This window comes from Bactrocera dorsalis, chromosome 4 (genome assembly GCF_023373825.1).
Source record: "Bactrocera dorsalis isolate Fly_Bdor chromosome 4, ASM2337382v1, whole genome shotgun sequence".
NCBI classification, from domain to species: Eukaryota; Metazoa; Arthropoda; class Insecta; order Diptera; family Tephritidae; genus Bactrocera; species Bactrocera dorsalis.
In genome coordinates, this window is record NC_064306.1 from 26,429,667 (window position 1) to 26,454,132 (window position 24,466).

The 24,466-nt window shown below is 35.3% G+C and overlaps 1 protein-coding gene across 2 annotated transcripts in view; it reads left to right on the forward strand.

The window, feature by feature from the left end:
* The first annotated feature begins 470 nt into the window (after nt 1–470).
* Nucleotides 471–24,466, forward strand: part of LOC105223250 (beta-1,4-mannosyltransferase egh) — a 33,346-nt gene continuing 9,350 nt past the window's right edge. Inside the window, exon 1 of one of the 2 annotated variants that reach the window (XM_011200912.3) lies at nt 471–1,166. The gene's annotated coding sequence lies outside the window, so the exon portion shown is untranslated. Of the gene's footprint in view, nt 1,167–1,205; nt 1,356–24,466 lie in introns of those variants that run through there. The other variant, XM_019989253.3, reaches the window with a different exon arrangement.

Genomic DNA, 24,466 nt, shown 5'->3' on the forward strand with positions numbered 1-24,466 from the left:
AAAACTCAGCATTATCAGTACTAAATGAGCAAAATAATGCTAATTTCAATGTTTAGATATGGACGCTTACAGATTGGCATATTTACGATGCGCAAACGAGTATTGATATATTTTAAAGACATTCTCTACATATTTGATATCAAATCATATAAGTAAATATGTCCAATTTGACCTATTTTATAATACATTCTATAAAAATGTTAAAATTTATAATAAAGTAAGATTTCTATGATTGTACATATAATATAAATGTATATAAAATGTTATAATCACAAAGTAGACAATCATAATTTAAGGAAGAATTAAAAATAATAGATAATAATAGATATGTTTAAAATACTATTAAAAATATTTAATACTTTTTGTTTAAAACATTATAACAGTTACGTAGTTGGCAATGCGAAATATACTTAAGCTCTGGCAATACCGCTAAATAAGTCTGCTAAATGTCAAACAACACACAAATACAATTGCCAAACGTCAAACATTCGCGTCTCGCTTCGATGTCGGGTTTTTCGTACGCATATATCCATAGATTTAGTGAAATTTAAACAAACACAAATTGAATAACTATATTTCCCGCCCGCATTGTGATAAAAGTACAAGGAAGCGGCGTTAATTGAGATTGCATTGTGTATTAATAAAAAAATATAAGAGTGAAATCTCTCCTTAAAGGGCGCGAGGTGCGGCAATTTAGCGGCCGAACAGTTTCAACTGTGTTAGTGCGTTTATATGTGCGTCTGCTGCTTTGACTGTTACCAGTGACCGTTGTCTGCAGCTTGTCGGTCGCCGTACTCGTACTTTAGCACTTTGGGGCGGTGAACGAAAAATCGATTGTGGCGCTGACTGTTGGCCTTTTAGTTTGTCAGCCCAACTATTACTATTGTCCGTCTGTAAGTGCATCTGCCTCTCGAACAGGCCTCTTCTAGCGGTTTCTGTGCCTATTTTTCAATCGTAACGAAAGGTGTATAAACTAGTGACAATAAAAAACGGAACAAAGTGAAAAAAACACGCGAAAAAATAATATACATATAACATGCTGTAGTACTAAAAAAATACTCCAAGCTTATCGCTGTTGCTGAGATCGAATGCGGAAAGCGTTTTTTTATCTTTCACCCCGAAAAAATGTCATAGCTGTCAAGATACTGGACCTTATATTTGATAAGGTTTGTACTTAGTTGATTAGTGATATTGTATTCATAACTACATACGTAGTATAAACAGTGACTCCGAACGCGTCCGTCGCATTTAAAACCGTCGGCCTATCGGGATTCAGTTAGCGATTTGTAGCGCATATGAAAAATAGTTAAAAATCATCATATTTTATATTGAACAACCGCAAACCAAACTAAAAGGTATCTACAAAAATTACTAAATTTTTATTATATGTATAGGGTGATTTTTTAAGAGCTTGATAACTTTTTTTAAAAAAAAAACGCATAAAATTTGCAAAATCTCATCGGTTCTTTATTTGAAACGTTAGATTGGTTCATGACATTTACTTTTTGAAGATAATTTCATTTAAATGTTGACCGCGGCTGCGTCTTAGGTGGTCCATTCGGAAAGTCCAATTTTGGGCAACTTTTTCGAGCATTTCGGCCGGAATAGCCCGAATTTCTTCGGAAATGTTGTCTTCCAAAGCTGGAATAGTTGCTGGCTTATTTCTGTAGACTTTAGACTTGACGTAGCCCCACAAAAAATAGTCTAAAGGCGTTAAATCGCATGATCTTGGTGGCCAACTTACGGGTCCATTTCTTGAGATGAATTGTTGTCCGAAGTTTTCCCTCAAAATGGCCATAGAATCGCGAGCTGTGTGGCATGTAGCGCCATCTTGTTGAAACCACATGTCAACCAAGTTCAGTTCTTCCATTTTTGGCAACAAAAAGTTTGTTAGCATCGAACGATAGCGATCGCCATTCACCGTAACGTTGCGTCCAACAGCATCTTTGAAAAAATACGGTCCAATGATTCCACCAGCGTACAAACCACACCAAACAGTGCATTTTTCGGGATGCATGGGCAGTTCTTGAACGGCTTCTGGTTGCTCTTCACCCCAAATGCGGCAATTTTGCTTATTTACGTAGCCATTCAACCAGAAATGAGCCTCATCGCTGAACAAAACACGCGCGCGAAACACATTTCGAACCGAACACTGATTTTGGTAATAAAATTCAATGATTTGCAAGCGTTGCTCGTTAGTAAGTCTATTCATGATGAAATGTCAAAGCATACTGAGCATCTTTCTCTTTGACACCATGTCTGAAATCCCACGTGATCTGTCAAATACTAATGCATGAAAATCCTAACCTCAAAAAAATCACCCGTTACAAACAATGGAACGATGATTAAGTCATGTGAAACCCAACTTTTTATATTATTTATCTGCATATGTATATTGATGCCGGAAAATGTTCAACGTTCATCTACCTGCCCAACAACAAAAATTGCGCTCTTGACTTTGCTTTTGCTATATCAGACATACATATGTATGTATGTACACACCGTTCTCAGTCTTATTTTGTACTGTGATCGGTCACTGCCAGTTTTTTTTTACAAGTTACTTTCTTTAATTTGTTTTAATTTGTATAATTATATAGATACATTTCGTATTTGGTTAAAAAGTATCACGGATTAATAAATGATGTGAACTTATGTAATAAAACGTGTTGTTACGCACTTTTAATTGACTAAAAAATTATAAAATTCGCACTGCACTGATTTCAATTTTTCTTTTTTTTTTTTGTAAAAAATCGCTTTCCTAATCAATAAGTAGATAAAGTTCCCATGAGTGCTTTACGCAGGCGTAGATGTGGAGGATTACATAATAAACAATGATTAATTTATTTAAATAGTAGTATGACAAATGCCTCAATACATATGCAACCTTTGCAAGGTTGTTTAAAAGCACATTCTAAGAAAATGCTTCCTTTGTTATTGTGTTGAACTGCAATTAGCAGCTAATTGGTAAATGTGCTTCACATAAATAATAAAGCGTGTTGTCATTTATAACTAAAATGAAAGAATTCTAAGTATTATCCTATTACATAATTCCTTACCTCCGCTACTGCTTAGTACGATTGGGTAAGCATTTATTACCTTCAGCACAACTTGGAGGCAGATGTACACATACATATTTACGTATGTATGTATTTGTATGTTTATACATTCCAGTGCTGTGCAATTATCAGCTGTTAAGATACGTGTGTGTTATCAGGTAAATAATTTCAGCGCGTTTCAACATAGTGTTAACGACATAATCGCACAACCTTGTGGACCCAGATGTCGAAATTTGTTGCATGTTCATGATGATGTACGAAACGCTAAATTATGGCAATTATTTCATAAAAAGTGTTGATACTAATATTATCAATGAACTAGTAATTGAGTAGGATTGTTTTAAAGTGTTTGAAAACCCTACCGTAGGTGAATTGAAGTTGAACGTTTGAATAAGTGATCTGTGGGCTTTGTGTTCCACAGATATTAAATGAAGACTCAAAAGTAAATGAGTTTTTTATGAAAAGCGAATCTGCTCATGTGCCATTCAAACAGCTGTATGCGATGTGCTGAAGAACATTCCCATAAATGCCATAAAATTAAATTATGAATAAACAATAACATTCAAATATGATATACATACATATGTATGTATGTTACTTTTTTTTTTAAACCACTCGTGTTATTTTCATAACTGAACAGATTTTTCATTATAAAATACGCAAAACTTATGTCACACCCATTAAATATCGCAGTTTGATGTCACAGCACGGGTACAGAATATCTTTCCCCAATTCATGTAATATATTGTGTTTACTTTGTTGTTGCCATGCTTAACTTCCCTTCAAGTTGAGGCTAATAATGGAATAAAATTACTGTTATTGTACTCTTTCGATTGGATTTCGAAAGTCATATTTCTTATCATATGACTGCTCTCTGTAATGCTAAAGCACTTACTTTCCGGTGCAAACAGGGTGAGTCATTCAACTTTATACGTGCGGTTGCTTGTACATACATTTATAAGGAACTACGTTCCATGGTTATATACATATGTACATACATATGTCTACATCAATTGAAATAACAACAGCAAGAGTCAGTAGTAGTGATTCATATGTGATTATCAAAAGTTTTGTTATATAAATATATTTAAAAAACGTCATTATGGCTATAATTAAGTACATACATACATATGCATATCTATATGCGTGTGTTTACTGATAACAAGACCGACGTAGACTGTTCTGTTTGTATGTGTATCGTCTGCTTTCGCATTGACATTTACTAAGACGAGGATTTAAAGTTAGTGTTTAAATATAAATTAATTAATTTTTTACAAAATTGATTTTTTTTTTCTTTTTTCTAACTTTTCTAAGTCTCTAAATAGGAATATACATATGAATGAGCTAAATCTTTAATGTAGTTTTATTATCGTTTCCAGCAGCATTTCTCAAAATATTAGCTTACAACAAAGAGAAAGAGTGTTAATTGCGTTTACTATGCAATAGAAAGTCGTTTATTAGCTCCTCTGCTGATTTCAATGTAACCGAGGAAAGTGCTCACAGGCAAACATACAAGAAACAACTACAAATATACTAATAAACAGATGTGTGAAGATACTTGTTTATATAAGTACATTGTATGGATGTAAAAATATAGCTTTGAGAATGTAATCCATAATACAAACTTATCGTTCAAATTGTAGTTCTTGTAAGGAAGACTTTTTTGTCTTAGATATTTTTTGAATGTTATATCTTAATATATAAAAATCACGTGTCACATTGTTTGTTTGCGATGGACTCTTAAACTACTGAACCGATTTTAATGAAATTTTTAACACTGTGTGCAGTTTGGTCCAACTTGAAAGATAGGATAGTTTATAACTCTCCTTATAGTCGCATTATTTATTTATTGCAAATTATTTGTTTATTATTAGCAAAGAGCTATCCACCAGTTGGTGGCGCTAAGAGCGGTATTGAGTGCGGTATGTTACAGTAGATGGCGCTACAAACATTAAAAACATTAAATGAAAATGCGTTGTTTGAAGTTTATATTATTTGTGGTAAAGTTATACGAGTCTATGACTTCCAAAAAAAAATAAAAATTGGGCGGGGCGAAGTTCGCCGGGTCAGCTAGTTACTTATAATAAAATATATTTTTTAGAGTTATTCTACTCAGATACGAACATTTATATGCTGCAATCACTACATACATACATATATACATATGTTCTTGTTGTATACATATACATATTTGCCTACTTACATATGTATGTATGTTTGTATGTATGTTCACACTTTCAATGTACTCAGTTTAGCAGCAAGCCTGACCCGGTCTATTTTTGATAGGCGTACGTTGAACTTGAAATAAACCTGTGCCAGTGCTGGCAATGAGCAACGATCACCGCAGCCGCAGCACAGCAAAAATATTAAAAAACTTGGGCGGCGTTTCCCCGTACGATCTCTTCGCTAATACTCACATACCATACATATACTATAGATCTCTCTATATAGTTCTGCTGTATTTTCGTTATTTGCTTTTGAATTTGATTCTTGATCTCTAGTATCAATACCCCTTTTTATTGTTATTGTAAAATTGGGGTCTGGTGTGAAAATTCAAAAGAATTATATTCAAATTTTCGACATGTACTATAGATTGAAATCGCATGCCAACAAGGTTTTCCGCACAGTTGTACTTATGCGCTTGTGTACTTAACATACTTAATGCGGCGAAACTTACGTAGATACATACATATGTATATGGGTACACCTGTATTGGTTAACATGCCTTTGTGTTTACGCGATTGTGTGCCAGTGGTGCTCATCTTTTGTGTGGTTATCAATATACATATGGAAATGTATACATTAGGATGGATCGCTCGCTCAGTAGAATTTTAAATAAATTTCGAAAATTTTTTGAGGATTAATAAAAGCCAAAGTATTATTTTTTTATAATTTTTGATTATAATTAGTTTCATAAAAACAAGAAAAACTCTAATAAGCTAGAATACCCTGCAATATTAAAAAGGATTACGTACAAGGTCTTGCTTTTGAACGTTCAGTTTGTATGACACGGTTATCCGATAAGTACAATATGTTCAGAGAATGTATCGGCAATAATCTTCACACAATTTTGTAAAGACATGGCTACATCTACTCAGCTCGTCACCGATAGATTGTAGTTGTTTTTGTTCTAGCAGCATAAAACATTCCTCAAGTAATTTTGAGGCATAGCGCCGAGTTGACAGTACTTGGCCGGATAAAAATCCTGCAAATTAGACCCTGCTGTCGTGGGAACGACACTGATAGGGTCAATATATTGTTGAAATCGTTTAGAAAAACTTTATACTTTTTTATTGGTTAAGAATGAATTATCCAACCTACTTGTTGCTTCCAGGCTCTTGCAATGTATTCTAATAAAAAATAATAATTTTTAACTAAAACGTCACTTTTTTCATTCCACTTTAATGTTTTTAGGTATGTAGTATATAGTAAACGCAAATGCCAGACATTTATCAAAAATGAAATTTGTATATGGCACGAGCGCCACCGTTGGCGATTCGCGTGTAGCCATTTAAAGCGCACCACACATATTGACCTTACAATTAATTTGAACCTTTAAATAATATTCGCGTTTTTTCCTCCACCACTAACATATTTCAAATATAAATGCTGACTAATTTCTATATAACTATTGCTTGATGCCACAAAAACTTGCGCTCTAACATCAATAATAAAAATATTTAAGACAGTACGCACCAAAGTATGCTAACAATGACTTATTTATTAAAATTTCAAGGCTTCCAAATTAGCTTAATTTTTAGGTTACAATTTCAGAATGAACCTTAGCCCCTTTTATGGAACTTATGGACAGCAGCTGAGCACTCTACATTTCAAAGTAGAACAAATTTATTACTTTCACATGTCACTAATTGCACTTGAAGCTGGAGTTCTACTATACATTAACCATATGTACATGTATATATGTATGTACATATGTATGCACACAAAAACAAGTTTGCCGGTTCAATAAACAAATAAAATCGCTTGTTTGGATTGTGTATTAACGTTAATCTGACTGCAATTTGAAAATGTATACATACATACATATGTAAAATACACATTTATCAGCTGCTCACATACATACATATGTATGTATAGTATACCTCTACAGCTGCGTTCGAATTAATGTACTATGAACTCACTGTTGCCAAAATAAAAATAAAAAAAAAAAACGCTGAAAATGAATGACACGTTTCGTAAATATCGGGTTATCGAACTGAAATTCTATATTTCACCTCCATATTGGAGTTTGTTGTAACGGGTTTAGAGGTTTCGATTCCATCGTTAACAAACATACTTCCGTTCCCACGACAGTCGGGACTACGTAACCGGAACGAACCCGGATTTTTATCCAGCCAAGGACTCTACTCGGCAGAATTCTGCCGCTACTACAACGATAACAAAAACATACTATACTTACATGTCCAACATACAAAAAGCGCCCTTTACATTACTATGTTTTATAAGGTCTTTGGAGTTTGATCATAAGGTTTCTTAAATTAAACACTTTAAGTTAAAGGTTACCTTAGAACAGCTCGAATGATTCGAAGCAAGTCAAACATGCACCGAATTGTTCTATAAGTTGTTGGCATGTTGAAGGTAATGTCAAAATACCACTCTTGAAGAAACCTTGTTAGCAAAAAACTATAACATTGGAGCCATAGAGAGGTACAGATAGTGATCACTTGGTGCTATGCCCGGACTATAAGAGGGAGCCATAGCTACCCTACAATCTTGTCCCCAGAGCTTCTGGCGAGTCACTATCGATGTGCCTGACCTGACGTTGTTTTGATGAAACACAATTCCTCTCCAACTGGCCAAAACCGGAAACTTCTGGGCGGTTGCTTATTGTTGGCAGCGTAAAGTCGAATTAAGAGTTTGACCGTAGGGAAAAAGCTGTTGTTGTTGTAGCGACAGAATTGCTCTGAGCTGGCAGTCCTTGGTCGGATAAACGTCCGGGTCCGTACCGGTTTCGTAGACCCGACCCTTGAGGGAACAGTGTTCATTGTACCTCTCCCTGCTTATCCTACGTGGACTCTTTTGTATTAATGCTTAAGCTGGTTAGCAACACTAAAAAGTCAAGCTATCTAGCAGTTGGAATAGTTTACGTATTACTAGTGATTTAATTATCAGGAGTATTTCAAAAAAGTAGTTTTATCACCTGTAAGATACGTGCATGCTAAGTGTTGTTTTTTGTTATTTAGAAACTTTGTACAGCAGTAAAACAGCCCACCTGATTAAAAGCTCTAAATCTTATCACCGGAAACATTAGGTCTGCACTTAAAGTTATGATTATGATTACAGCGTTTCGTTACATTATCTGTTTATTTGCTTTTACTAACGTAATAACATTTTTTTCCCGACGATGGCGTTCGTTTGCACTTGATAAAAAAAGGTAGGATCACATACAGTGTTCCATAAACTCATTGTAATTTACGCAAACTCTCTTTTATACATACATATGTACATACATACGTACATTGCATGTGTCTGAAGATAAGTGTCAAATAGTTGTAACAATTAATATAATTCGCTATGAGCTTTTGTTGTACGTACCGCGCTTATCTAGCACTACTCTGTCGCCCTAAATGAACATAAATTATTTATGATATCATACCAGCGAATAGTAATATATTTTATTATGGTAGGGTTTTTAAAGAGCGAAATATATGTAAATACAAATGTAAGTACTTTGCAATACTTTTCCTTTTTTAGTTGTTATTTTTTGATTGATAATACGATTGATCAAGACCGAGATTGACAGTTCTGTTATGTTTTTATACATAAGTTATCCTTCACTGCATTTGTTCTTGACTAACTGACTTGTTCGTCAATTTCCAAGGTAAATGTTTTGTTGATTAAAATATTTCTTTTTTTAGGTATTATTTTACTACGTTTCCAAAGTGTCATCGGTAAAATATAATATATAACGGGGGTTTTCAATAAGAGCGCTACAAAAGTTTTTTTTGAATAAAACAGAGACGATTTGGGATATCATTGAAATTCTTTATTCTTATGAAAGTGCATTCGATGCCATTTTGTATGAAACTCGATTTCTTTTGCATGTCCACCTCGGGCACGCTTGCTCTGTACCCAATTTTCGACGCTTTTCAATCATAAATCGGCCGATACTGATGCAATTTGACATTCGATATTCGTACGAAGTTCATCAACCGTCGCTGTCTTGTTGACATACTATACTTATACTGTAGACTTAACGTAGCCCCACAGAAAATAGTCTAACGGTATCCATCCACGTTCACCAAACTTGGTTTTCCATAAATCGATTGTGACATTCGGTGTGTGGCTTTTGGCGCCGTCCTGTTGGAACCACATACATTGTCCCAGTCCATATCAACCAATTCGGGCCAAAAATATTCGGTTAGCATTGAGCGGTATCGATTTACATTCACAGTAACGTGCCGATCTTTATCATCTCGGAGGAAGTACGGCCCAAAAACGCCACCGGCCCATAAACCGCACCAAATCGTAATTTTTTAAGTATACAATGGTGACTCATGGAGTACGTGTGGATTGCTATCTGACCAATAACGCATATTTTGCTTATTGACGAAGCCTTTCAGCCGAAAATAAGCCCCATCGCTAAAGCTGATTTTTCGATGAAAATACAGATCATTTTCAAGTTGTTGCTCAGCTCAATTCACGAACAAACGACGATTCTGGTGGTCAATCGGCTTTATTTTTTGCGTCAATTTGATCTTGTAAGGATATAGGCCAAGATCTTTTCGCAAAATTCGCCACAACGACGTCACAAAGATGTCCAACGCTTGAGAACAACGTGTAAGAGACTGATTTTGATCTTCCTCAATTGATGCGCTAGCGGCAGCAATATTTTCTACACTACGGGCTCTTTTTTGTCTCACTGACACGGGAACATTTTGTACTGTGCCTGTGGATTAACATTTTTGCACTAGACGATCAATTGTTAATCTGAAATTGGACGTAGCCATCTTAAAGTTGAAGCTACTGACTCCGAATTTGGTAGTAATTTTTAATAATTTCGACTCGTTGCTGGATCATAAATCTTTCCATGATGAAATGGCTAACCCAACTGAAGAGAAATATCAAAAAAGCGGGGGAAAATATGAAATCGTTTGCTTTACCTACCGATTTACTTTTGTAGCATCTCTATTGAAAAACACGTTACATATACCCGAACTAGTCTCCTGGTTTTTGGGATATCAATCTAAAATTTTGCATACTTCATTTGGCATAACTTACGATATCGGACCATTATAGCATATAACTGCCAAATAAACTGAACGATCATAATTAAGTTCTAACATGAAAAATTTGTTTAAATGTCAAGATAATTATTACCCAAGGCAGTGCTATAATCTTTGTATACAAATTTTCAGATCAGCTCATTATAAAGGGTGATTTTTTAAGAGCTTGATAACTTTTTTTAAAAAAAAACGCATAAAATTTGCAAAATCTCATCGGTTCTTTATTTGAAACGTTAGATTGGTTCATGACATTTACTTTTTGAAGATAATTTCATTTAAATGTTGACCGCGGCTGCGTCTTAGGTGGTCCATTCGGAAAGTCCAATTTTGGGCAACTTTTTCGAGCATTTCGGCCGGAATAGCCCGAATTTCTTCGGAAAGCTGGAATAGTTGCTGGCTTATTTCTGTAGACTTTAGACTTGACGTAGCCCCACAAAAAATAGTCTAAAGGCGTTAAATCGCATGATCTTGGTGGCCTACTTACGGGTCCATTTCTTGAGATGAATTGTTGTCCGAAGTTTTCCCTCAAAATGGCCATAGAATCGCGAGCTGTGTGGCATGTAGCGCCATCTTGTTGAAACCACATGTCAACCAAGTTCAGTTCTTCCATTTTTGGCAACAAAAAGTTTGTTAGCATCGAACGATAGCGATCGCCATTCACCGTAACGTTGCGTCCAACAGCATCTTTGAAAAAATACGGTCCAATGATTCCACCAGCGTACAAACCACACCAAACAGTGCATTTTTCGGGATGCATGGGCAGTTCTTGAACGGCTTCTGGTTGCTCTTCACCCCAAATGCGGCAATTTTGCTTATTTACGTAGCCATTCAACCAGAAATGAGCCTCATCGCTGAACAAAATTTGTCGATAAAAAATTTTCGAACCGAACACTGATTTTGGTAATAAAATTCAATGATTTGCAAGCGTTGCTCGTTAGTAAGTCTATTCATGATGAAATGTCAAAGCATACTGAGCATCTTTCTCTTTGACACCATGTCTGAAATCCCACGTGATCTGTCAAATACTAATGCATGAAAATCCTAACCTCAAAAAAATCACCCGTTATATAACTACAGTGGCGGACAAAAGTCTACATACACCCCCTGTTTTCTTCGATGTGAGAGTACAAAAAGCTTTTAGAAAAATGTATTTATACAGTTTTTATAATAGCAATTAACTAAAAAAAATCCATTATTTAACATAAAACAACAAATTTATGGAAGAAAAACTCAAAAATTGCTTTGACAAAAGTCTACATACAGTTCAAATCTCATACTTTGTACATTGTTATATTAACAGTAAGGTAACGTTAGCCTTTTTCTTTTATTTCAATATGTTTATTGTTTGATATTTATTGAATTTAGTTGTGGTTTAAACACTTCAATAGCTATAATGGCTCCGTGAAATGAAATATCAATTGATGTAAGAAATTTGGTGATAAAAGAAAGAAAAGAAAAAAAAACATATGGTGAAATTTCTAAAATTTTAAACTTGAGTCGAGCAACAGTACAGACAATTCTAAAAAACTTTAAAAATAATGGTTCCAACGAAAATAAACCGCGCAGTGGACCCCCAAAAAACAATCTCGTAGATACGTCAGCCTGATTCTCAACGAAGTAGACCAAAATCCAAAAGTAAATGCTCCAAATATAGCCGAACGCATAGCGAGTACGTCACAAATGAGTATCCAACCAAGAACAATAAAAAAAAACTCTAAACGATAACGGATTCCACAGTAGAACACCACGGAAGAAACCTTTTATTTCTGAAAAAATCGGAAAATTCGTTTAAAGTTCGCCAAAAAACACAAAGAAAAGGAAATGGATTTTTGGAAAAAAGTTTCATTTACAGATGATTCTAAAATCACTCTTTTTGGTAGTGAAGAAAGTGCTAAAATTTGATGGAAAACTAACGCCACGCTTGAACCGAAGAACGTAGTATCAATTGTGAAGCTCGGTGGCGGCAGCGTAATGGTTTGGGGAGTTGTTGCGGCCTCTGGAGTTAGAAATTCGGACTTTATTGAAGGTGAAATGGACGGTTATAAGTATAAGTCTCTGTTGGAACATAATTTGAAGCCTTTGGTGGTTAATTTAGGGCTCGGTTCCGGTTGGATATTTCAACAAGATAACGATCCGATGCATGCGGCGCAAATTGTCAATGATTGGTTTCTTTATTATACTCCAAGTCAATTAAATACACCACCTCAAAGTCCAAATATGAATATTATTGAACATGTCTGGGAGATTTTGGAGCGTAGAATTAGAAAGAACCAAATTTCTAGCTCTGCTCTACTCTAAGAGCGCATATTGGGACCTTGGAACAGCATTACATTTGCAGCGTTGACAAATTTAGCAGAATCAATGCCACGGCGTCTTCAAGCAGTTATAGATACTAATAGGGACCCAACTAAATACTAAAACGTCTTAATAACTAGCATTTTTTTTACAGTTTTTCGCACTGAACTAAGATATTTTTGTACTGTATGTAGACTTTTGTCAACACAATATTTGAGTTTTTATTCCATAAATTTGTAGTTTTATATTAATTAATGGATTTTTTAAGTTTGTTGTTATTAGAAAGAAGATTAGAATAAAACTGTATCAACACATTTTTCTAAAAAGTTTTTGTACTCTCACATCGAAGAAAACAGGGGTGTATGTAGACTTTTGTCCGCCACTGTATATGTTATAGCTGCCATTCACACTAATCGATCAAAATACAGCCTTGGTATGGACTCTTTCTATTTGTAAAGGGTATTTTAACTTATTTGGAACGTTTTTTTTCTTGTTTTGTTTTAATTATGTCCTCGGAAAGGTGCTTTGTTATTTCTTCTAATATTTTTGGCACTAAAAGGCAGCTAATTGCAATTTTATCGCAATCTTGTGTCATATATGTACATATCTTAGTATGTTATTTGATATCGATTACCTCCCAGGAAAAAAATATATAAAGAGAACTTTCACACGATAAAAGGCCTTAATATAAATATACATATAACGCATTTCTGTACACTCATATATTTAAAAATGGAAAAACCAGCCTATTGTTTGGTTTTTAAAACTAATTATATTTTAAACCCTTACGAATTAGTGTGTTTGTGGCCAATTATGCTGATAAATGCATACTTTTATTATGACACATTGGTTATCTCACTCGCCGACTTTTACTATTGCCAACAAGCCGCAATATACTTATGTATGTATAAAATTTCAAGGCATCAGCTCTCGTTGCAAGAAATGTGTCATCATCGCGTTTCCCACATGTGAAGCTCCGCTGTTTTTATGGATTCTTAATTTGGTCATGCGTATGCGCCTATACTTACATACTGGACATACCTACATACATATGTATGTATGTATTAGTGGCTATGTGTTGGTATGCTGCCAATTCATTTGCCAAGCGCCTCAAAGGGAGCAGTTTTTTACTTCTCTTCGTTCACAATAAATAAACTTGAACTTGACATTGCCTTGATATGTGTTGCATACAAATATATAAATATATTGTATGTATGTGCATACTTGTACATAAATTACCATATTTACCTCTAAGCGTGTATCCATAAAATTCCAACAGTGTAAAAGCGAGATTATTTGCATAATTGCGCATAGCATAAGCTTTGCGTTAGAAAAACGATCGCCAGAGAATTATTGTATTACGGTTAAAAATTTATTAAACTTTGAAGGCGTGTGGTAGCAAGAATTTTATTTATAGATTGGCGAAAATATTCGCTTAGGTTTAGGTACACATTCAAACATACCTATGTACATACGAACATACATATATTTATACTCATGCATATGTAGGAGTATTGGTTGATACACGGTGTAGCCACTATGTATTGTGTTTAGGGCTGCGCTTCAGCTTTGTTGTGAAATAAAAAGCTGAATGATGATTTTGATGTCACGTGTATTTTTCGATCGCACATATTGTACTTGTATGTACATGTTTTTTATTTTTTACTTTTCCCCAAACAGTTTATGGATGATTTTTTTATGATCGATTATTTATTATTACTTTTAGATTTGCATATTTATTTTTTAGGGTAACGATCTCTATTAAATAAGGGTCATACATTTCGAGGTTCCCTACTTTTTTTTAAAAGAAAAAACACAGAAACTTCAAATTTAATAGGGAACGTTTATTATCATTTGAAAGAAGATTCTTTGGCATTTATTTTTCGAAGATTATCTCTTTCAAATGGTGACCGCTGCTACGTCTCATGTGGTCCATCCGTTGGGCACAATTTTCGATGACTCGTTCGAGCATTTCGAATGATACCGGGAAAATGTCATGCGTGATGTTTTGCTCCAAGACCTGAATCGAAGCGGGATTGTCCGCATAGACTTTACATATCTCCATAAAACAAGTATCTTGGAGGCTAATCGATCGGACCAAAACGTTAAATTATCTGCTCATCGAATTGTTCTCTCAATAAATCCATTGATTGATGCGATGTGTGGGAAGTGATGCCTTCTTGTTGAAACCAAATGTCGCCGAGATCACGAGTATCAATTTCGGGCATCAAAAGATCAGTTATAACGCGATAACGGTCGTCATTGACGGTTACGTTCTCATCGACATCATTTTTGAAGAAATATAAACCGATGATTCCACCGGCCCACAAACCACATCAAACCAATGTTTTTTCTGGATAAAATGGCAGCTCTTGAATCTCTTCAAGTTGCTCTTTTTGCTTGTTTACATACCTATTGAGGCAGAAATGGGCCTCGTCACTGAATAAAATTTGGCCAAAAAACTCCGGACCTTCTTGGAACTTTTCAAAACTTTTGTCCCATAGAGTGGAACGATGTCGCTTGGGAGGGTCAAACAGTTTTAGTTTCAGCTGTATTTTGTACGCTTTCAATTTAAGATCTCGACGTAAAATGCGTCAAGTCGTTCCATACGTCAGTCCGAGTTGCTGCGAACGGCGCTGAATCGACTCTCCACGGTCTTCGTGTACACTCTCAGCTACGGCTGCTATATTTTCTTCACTGCGTGCTGGTCGTGGTGCATTCAGTCGAATATTATTCAAAAATGAATGCTGAGTCTCAAGATGGATGATAGTGTTGCGAATAGTACGCTCATTAGGCCGATTAAATTGACCATAAGTTGAACCAAGCGCGCGAAATGCATTCCTTGCAGAACGTGATTTTTCGTATTAATTTGAACGATTTGTAAACGTTGTTCAGACGTAAGTCTTTCCACGATGAAATGCTAAACAATATTGATCAAAATAACATAACAGCCTGACACGACTCATGCAATATATGTTAAAGAAAGGCTATTGAAAAATGTACCTCTACTTGGATAACCCGTTATATAATTCATATATAAATACCAAGTTATCTATTTAAAATGTTTGTTTCATATTAAATGCGTTTCATTCAGCTCAAATTTATCTAAGCTGAATAAGCGCTGAATGGGAAAAATCCTGAAATGGTTGATATTATAAACAATTCTATACCTATATGATATATCCGGCATATATGTCTTGATTCAGCTATTAGATAGTTTAGTCAACTGTTTGACTAAAAAGTCTTAGATGCTTGTTTAATTCCGTACTCAGTCAAGCTTTTACCTCAATAACAATTAATGAGACTGAAAGTTCATAAATGGCGTTTTGTTATTCAGCACCCAATTCAACTAGCTTTCTCTCAAGCTGAATAGCCTCTAAGTGGTCTGAAGCGTCTGGTATGAAATTCCGTTTTTATCAGTTAATGCTTAATGGAGCTCCTAATTGTCAGATTCACAGAAAGCCGAGTCAGATTAACATCAAAACTCGTTTAGTTGGCAACGCCAACCTTGTTTGCCCATCTACATATGTAAATTTATTCTCAACACACAAGTGCTTATTGTCAACCCCCATAACAAAAAGTAATCTTCAAGGGATGTATTGATAATTTACGGCCCGGAAAGAAATATCCTTACGTACTTGTATGTAGAAAATTTGTCAATATTTTCTGTATTGCGCAATACCATATGTTAGAATCACGCAGCGTGCCTCGCATACATAATGCCTCCAATTCGATACAATTTCTAACTCTCGTAATATATTATATACATATGTATACTATACTATGTGATGGGGTTCACCTGCAGTGATTGAAATCAATTAATATTTTATTTTCGTGGATATGTATGTGTGCATTGTACGTGTTTTATACAATGGAACTTGAAGTAATTAAGGCAACGAATGCACGCGATCACTGACTTTGACTACTTGTAACTTTTCCACTGATTGTTTCCTATGAGTTCTTGTGTAACTTATAAATTCTGAATGTGTAGTCTGTATGTGTAGGTGTATATATATGTATGTACATCTGTTAATACTTAGAAGAACGCTTGTAATATTGGAAGCAATAATGCAATTAATTTACTATTATTTTTATCATTAATTTTAATAGGAATAATTATTTCCCCCGAACTTTGCTCTATTAGATAGATGCATTGTGCTGCTGGATTATACAAATAATAGAACAATTATACTTTTCTGTAAAACATTTTCTTCACAAGTATTCTTTGGTTGTGTAAGTTTATTATTATTTACTAATTTATTCGCTAAAAAAAGAAAGTTCGCGTCGAATCTTGGCGACCTAACCTAACATTTTTGTAGGTTCTGTGCAAACATCTAGCTCTTTTAAGTATTTATTATTGAATTGGCTTGATATCCGCCGTACATTCCTTCCTTGGCGCCATTTCCACTTGATTCCACTCATCAAAAATAAATTGCGAGGCCAACGTTTTGGGACACTTGAAGATATGGTCGTTTTGCTTGTTAGCTACAGAGCTTTTATTTATTTTTCATTCATTTCTCTATTCTGATTGTCAAATGTGTTTGTTTGTTGTGCATTTGTACCGTCATTGTTTCGCTATTTTGTTTGGTACTTTTTGTTTTTGTGGTGCAGTTACCACCTTGCATAAATTCCCCTTGGATGTGTCTATGAATATGCAGATAAACGAAAATACACAAATGAAAACGTGCATATGCGCTTTTGTACATCCATTTATATATAAGCAATTCTAGTATTCTTAAATGAACTTCAGCCTTCTGTCTTCTTAGAATATAATTTTTGGAAGACAATGCATGAACTTGTCGATTTCTTAGATTTTTGTTTTCATATATACGGTGGCCCAAAACAGTGGCCTAGATCTCAGTTCATGAATTTGATCTCATTTTTTTTTAAATATACATATGTATATTATGGTTTATATTTTAATTAAAAGTCTTTTTATAAGGTGAACCATTTCGAGGTTCCTTACTTTTTTAAATAAAAAAAAACAGAGAAACGTCAAATTTAATGGGGAATGTTTATTATCATTAAACAGAATTTGGCATTTATTTTTTGAAGATTTTCTCTTTCATGTTGACCGCGGCTACATTTCAGATGGTCCATCCGTTGAGTCCATTTTACGATGACTCGTTCGAGCATTTCGACTGGTAACTGGCGAATGACACGCGTGATGTTTCGCTCCAAGGCTTGAATGAAGCGGGATTGTCCGCATAGACTTTAGACTTTACATATGCCCACAGGAAAAAGTTTAACGGTATGATATCACATGATTTGGTGGCCAATCGACCGGCCCAAAACATGAAATTATCTGCTCACCGTAGTGTTCTCTCAATAAATCCTTATATCGATGCTATATGTGGGAAGAGGTCCCGTCTTGTTGAAACCAAATATCGCCGAGATCACGAGCGTCAATTTCAGCCAACAAATAGCTCTCAGCTACGGCTGCTATATTTTCTTCATTGTAATAATGAATGCCGGGGGGTCCCAAGATGGGTGATGATATTGCGAATAGTATGCTCAGTAGACCGATTATGTTGATCATATGTTGAGCGAAGCGCGCAAAATACATTCTTTACAGAATTTTCGTAACAAAATTGAACGAGTTGTAAACATTTTGCACAATGTCTTCATAATTTGGTGCCTATAGTTGCCTTGGATATTTTAGACTACTAACTCAAAATATGTCCAGAATTCACTTTTCAGAACAGTACTTTTTCGTACTAATTCTAGGAAAATTTATACAAATGTAAGGATTTCGTTTTAATCGTTCCACGCCCAATGCTTTGACACATTGCTTTATCATTCCTAATTTGATCATTAATTAAACACAGTTCATTTTGGGAAAATAATTTGGTTTTCCTGTAGATGTTTCAACCTCCTATTCACTTCCACTCTACATGATTCATAGTCTCTGAGGGCATACGAATTACTTTTGATTCAGTAAAACAGAAGATTTTGTGTTCTTTAAGTCTAGATATCTTCACATTTGATTTTTATTACACCCGAAGGTGGGGATTACGAAAAGTTTATATCCGCGAATAAGGTTCACGGCCCCTGATCATGGTTGGAAATATAAATAACGGGTGATTTTTTTGAGGTTAGGATTTTCATGCATTAGTATTTGACAGATCACGTGGGATTTCAGACATGGTGTCAAAGAGAAAGATGCTCAGTATGCTTTGACATTTCATCATGAATAGACTTACTAACGAGCAACGCTTGCAAATCATTGAATTTTATTACCAAAATCAGTGTTCGGTTCGAAATGTGTTTTATCGACAAATTTTGTTCAGCGATGAGGCTCATTTCTGGTTGAATGGCTACGTAAATAAGCAAAATTGCCGCATTTGGGGTGAAGAGCAACCAGAAGCCGTTCAAGAACTGCCCATGCATCCCGAAAAATGCACTGTTTGGTGTGGTTTGTACGCTGGTGGAATCATTGGACCGTATTTTTTCAAAGATGCTGTTGGACGCAACGTTACGGTGAATGGCGATCGCTATCGTTCGATGCTAACAAACTTTTTGTTGCCAAAAATGGAAGAACTGAACTTGGTTGACATGTGGTTTCAACAAGATGGCGCTACATGCCACACAGCTCGCGATTCTATGGCCATTTTGAGGGAAAACTTCGGACAACAATTCATCTCAAGAAATGGACCCGTAAGTTGGCCACCAAGATCATGCGATTTAACGCCTTTAGACTATTTTTTGTGGGGCTACGTCAAGTCTAAAGTCTACAGAAATAAGCCAGCAACTATTCCAGCTTTGGAAGACAACATTTCCGAAGAAATTCGGGCTATTCCGGCCGAAATGCTCGAAAAAGTTGCCCAAAATTGGACTTTCCGAATGGACCACCTAAGACGCAGCCGCGGTCAACATTTAAATGAAATTATCTTCAAAAAGTAAATGTCATGAACCAATCTAACGTTTCAAATAAAGAACCGATGAGATTTTGCAAATTTTATGCGTTTTTTTTTTTAAAAAAAGTTATCAAGCTCTTAAAAAATCACCTTTACATAAGCCGATAATTGATCAAAATTTAAGCTGTGCAAAAAACATAAAAACAAGCACACATTCAATATTTTCGGGAATAAATTCAAAATCTGGTATTTGAGAAAATCAATATTTGCAAATATATTAAGAGCAACACAAAAATTGTTTGTTGTGCTGTGTATATACATATTTATTACTTTTTCCCTATGTATTTAATTTTTATTACTTATTTCTTTTTTTTTTTTTGAATTTATATCATTTATTTAATTTTCTAATGATTTTTATTTTTTTTTTAACTTTATCTTTATTTTTTTTATGAATTTATTTAAAAATAGTTTGGAAACTTTTCCGCTAACTATAATTGATAAGACGACAAATCATTATTTCGATAACATAACTGTGATTATGTATAAATTTCTCGGTAAACACTTGAAACTCGCCTTATCGCATTTACCACTATATATTTTCTTGGTGTATGAAGTAGAATAGAATTTGAATGAGAAACTCAACAAAATCACTTCTCTATTACATTTGAAGGTTACCGAAATTTTTAAAGTAATTTCTGCTTTTTTCTTAATATAATTTGTTACACATATGTATGGATGTATGTATGTGTGTAAATAAGTATGTACGTGTTTCAACTTTATTATAATTTTTCTTTATTACCGAACCGCGAATTGTGTGAGATTAAAACAACGATTTAGCACTATAAGAAAACTAATTTAATTAATGCATTAATACCAACTCATAAATACATATGTATGTACATACATACATATGCATGTTTATTGTATAGTGCTGCAATGTGTGGGTGCACAACAATATAAATCGAAATTTTTGCACCTCTAAACCCATATGTAAACAATAATTTTATTATCTCGCGAAAATGCATCTAGTATATACATATGTATATATTTATGTACATATATTTATATATACATGCTAATATTTTTATTGATCGCTTCGAGCGCGTTCCCACTCGATCAGCAATTACGAGTATTTATTCAATCTCTAAAATTTCCATAATAAATAAATCGCCTTGCTTACTGAAATGCGAAATACAATCGCAGACAGCTCGTTATTTCACACGACCGTCGGGAAAAGACTGTTTTGAAACGTAAGTTTCTCATAAAAACAAATAGAAAATAAAAATGCAATGATTCATGAAGGCTTGAAAATTCCGCAAACGAACTGCTTGAATAGCAATAAAAATAACAGTATGCACACACTATGTCAGCATGGCATGCCGTTGCCGGCTTGCACAATACTCATTGTAAATATAAATAGCTTCTTATCGTTCGAAGTTCGTATGTTTACGAACGAGCAAGCTAATTAATGCAACAACAAACAATGCAGTCTGCTTCGGTCAGCAAGTTAGCTAGAAGATGCATAGTGGGTAGTATGAGACACTATAGAAGGTATAGAATTATCGATAGTTTTTAGTAATGAATTTGATTAACAAAATGCTCAGATCGAACCACTATAACATATAGCTGACATACAAACTAATCGATCAAGGTCAAAGTAAATAACTTTTTCTAACATTATTCTGTTATAATAAATTCAGCTGTGAAGAGTGTTCTAGCTCGATTAACGATTGTGTCATCACTATCATAAATATTGCATTGCTAACAGGAGCAACGGGCGTGCATCAGCTCATTATGCTTTAGCTGCATGCACTCAAACTCCCTTGTCTCAACTTAGCTATGCCCATTTTATAGGTGTCATTAAGTGTAACAAGAGCAGCAAAGTAATCAATTTCACACTCGCACTGCGCATGACTTTATTTCGTATTCGCATGAATTTGTAGGTGAAACGTTGTGCTGTAGAGATGCCAAGTGGTTAGGATCTCTTATTTTTCTGGAATATATTGAAAGTAATATTATGAATGTATTTGTATTATTCGAATAATCGGAAAATCGATTTTTCGAATATCCGATTTGTAACTATATTAATATTAACCGATTAAAAATTTGTAGAATTTGAATACTTACTATTTGAATAGTCAAAAACGAGCGGTTACCCGGATGGTCGAAATTAAGCGGTTAATCGAATAGTCGACAACTATCGACTATACGACTATCCGGATAGTAGAAGTCGAATATTAATATTGGAACAATGCCCTATACGGTTAATCCGGTTAGTTGAATATCATTTTTATATTTTTCTTAAATTTGTTAGCTTCTTGATATTGTTCAGTACATTAGTGATCATCTTTGGAGTATTACGTATATTCACTTGTGAATTTCGAAAAAATTGATTTCCTTCTATTTCAAATGCACATATATTTGAAAATTTTCTCGAAAATTTTATAGATTTTTTAACTCGGCTTGGCGCCCAAATTTTTAAACGCGTTTTTCTAGAAACGCTGTTTTCAGTTGGTGAGTAAATTGCTCCGAAATGGCTGGATCATCCAACTTGAAATATTCACACGACCTTCTTAGATAATATTTTTTAGGTAATAATCAAAGGAATAAGATATTTAGATATTTGGAACTTCTTAGCCACTGTGGCGTGTAAATTTTAAGCAGAAAATTCTTCCTTACCGGCAGACACATTTTCTGTAGGTCCTTCTGGATATCGGCTACGGGATCAAGGGAGTGCAAAATGTTTCAAAATGGATTGATATTGATCATGTAGAGTCCTACTTTAAAAAAGAATTGTCACTTTATTTTTTTACCTAATTGGCAACCCCGCCATCAAATTCAAATACGTTTAAGTAGCTGATTTATTTTCATACTTATTTCTGCGACTCATTTCGCTGTGCCCTCCGCAAACTCGTTTGTTGTAGTTCGCAATCAATCCGCTGGCGGCACTCAGCGTCCAACAGTGCACCACTTTGGCACTTAATTATACGATGCCCCTGTCACTGAGTAATGTGTCGTTGACACAGCGGTGGGTACTGTTCGTGTGATAAATGCAATGTGCGAGTGATACATCCACACATACTTTATGTAAGTAACTCCACTCCGGTGCCATACCCACTTAAGCAATTTTTTTTGTTTTGATAACACTTTCATTGACATTTTCTGTGATTGCGCAAAGTACATCGATACTCATTTCACGCTAACCAAATTATCGTGTACTCTTTTTTTCAACAGATAATGGATTGCTTTCTGGTGAACAAACTCTACGAACGCCTCGATATTTTTATCTGTATCTAACTAGTAGTATTTATTTATATCTAGGCTAATAAGTTCAGTGCAAATACATATAATATTAAGTCATTATGCCGGTTAATTATAACGGTCAATAATATGATAAGAGATTGTTCGCTTCCAAGAACTGTTTACCATTAATTCGAACAAAAGTTTCCTCTCTATGATTCTTATCATTTGATGATTAACCAAATGCTAACTAATTAGTCGAATCATTCTGATGTTGTGAAACGATAATTATACGGACAAGGTAAAACACGTTTTATTTTCTTTAAATAATCAGTATTTCCTGACACATACATACATGTGTTCTTTGATTATGTGTCATATTCAAGACCTGTGGAAAAGTTTGGAGAGATATCAATATCGTCAGCATGCGCCAGATGTACGCTACTCTTGTAGAATATTGTATCTTCTCTATTTAGATCTGAAACTCGAATTATTGTCTCCACGAGTAGGTGGAAGAAGCCGCACGATAGGGAGTCGCCTTGTCTGAAACCTCGTTTGGTATCGTACGGCTCGGGAGGTACTTCCCGATCCTGGCGGAGCTTTTGATATTGCTCAACCACAGTTTACACAGTCGCATCAGTTTTGCGAGGATATCAAACTCAGACATAGCGGCATAAAGGCAGCTCCCTTTCATGCTGTCAGAAGCAGCTTTGAAATCGACGAAGATGTGATATGTGTGGATTCTCTTTTCACGGGTCTTTTCCAAGATTTGGCGCCTGGTGAATTCATGGTCAGTTCTTGATTTTTCAGGCCTAAAGCCATACTTGGAGGATGGAGTCATGTGTGGATATTGATATCATCGGCCTCAACACCCGCGCCGTTAGTTCTGCTTTCTCCAGGCTGAACAAGGAAGCAACGCAAATGGGTCTGGCAGTGAACGAGGGCAAGACGAAATATCTCCTGTCATCAAACAAACAGTCGTCGCACTCGCGGCTTGACTCTCACGTCACTGATGCAGGATAACTCTTGCCAACAGGTGCTAATCCGGACTGAGTAGGCAATTAAAAAGTAAAGTTCTCTCTCGACGAACAAAAGCCAATCTCTATAAGTCGCTCATAATTCCCGTCCTGCTATATGGTGCAGAGGCTTGGACGATGACAACAACCGATGAGTCGACGTTGCGAGTTTTCGAGAGAAAAGTTCTGCATAAGCTTTATGGTGCTTTGCGCATTGGCAACGGCGAGTACCGTAGTCGTTGGAACGATGAGCTGTACGAGATTAACGACGACATTGACATAGTTCAGCGAATTGAAAGACAGCGGCTACGCTGGCTAGGTCATGTTGTCCGGATGGATGAAAACACTCCAGCTCTGAAAGTATTCGACGCAGTACCCGCCGCGGGAAGCAGAGGAAAAAGAAGACCTCCACTCCGTTGGAAGGACCAAGTGGAGAAGGACCTGGCTTCGCTTGGAATATCCAATTGGCGCCACGTAGCGAAGAGAAGAAACGACTGGCGCGCGGTTGTTAACTCGACTATAATCGCGTAAGCGGTGTCTACGCCAGTAAAAAAGAAGAAAGCCATACTGATAAGGTCCAATCAGTTTGTTGACGGTGGGCTTTAATCGTTCAGACAATACGCTTGATAGAACCTTATATGCGATGCTGATGTGACCCACTAAATCCACAGAGACCATATTCACAAACTGGACGAAGGTACAGATTTGACTTTCATATTGTAGGCAATGGCATTAAAATTTTGGCTATCAATAAC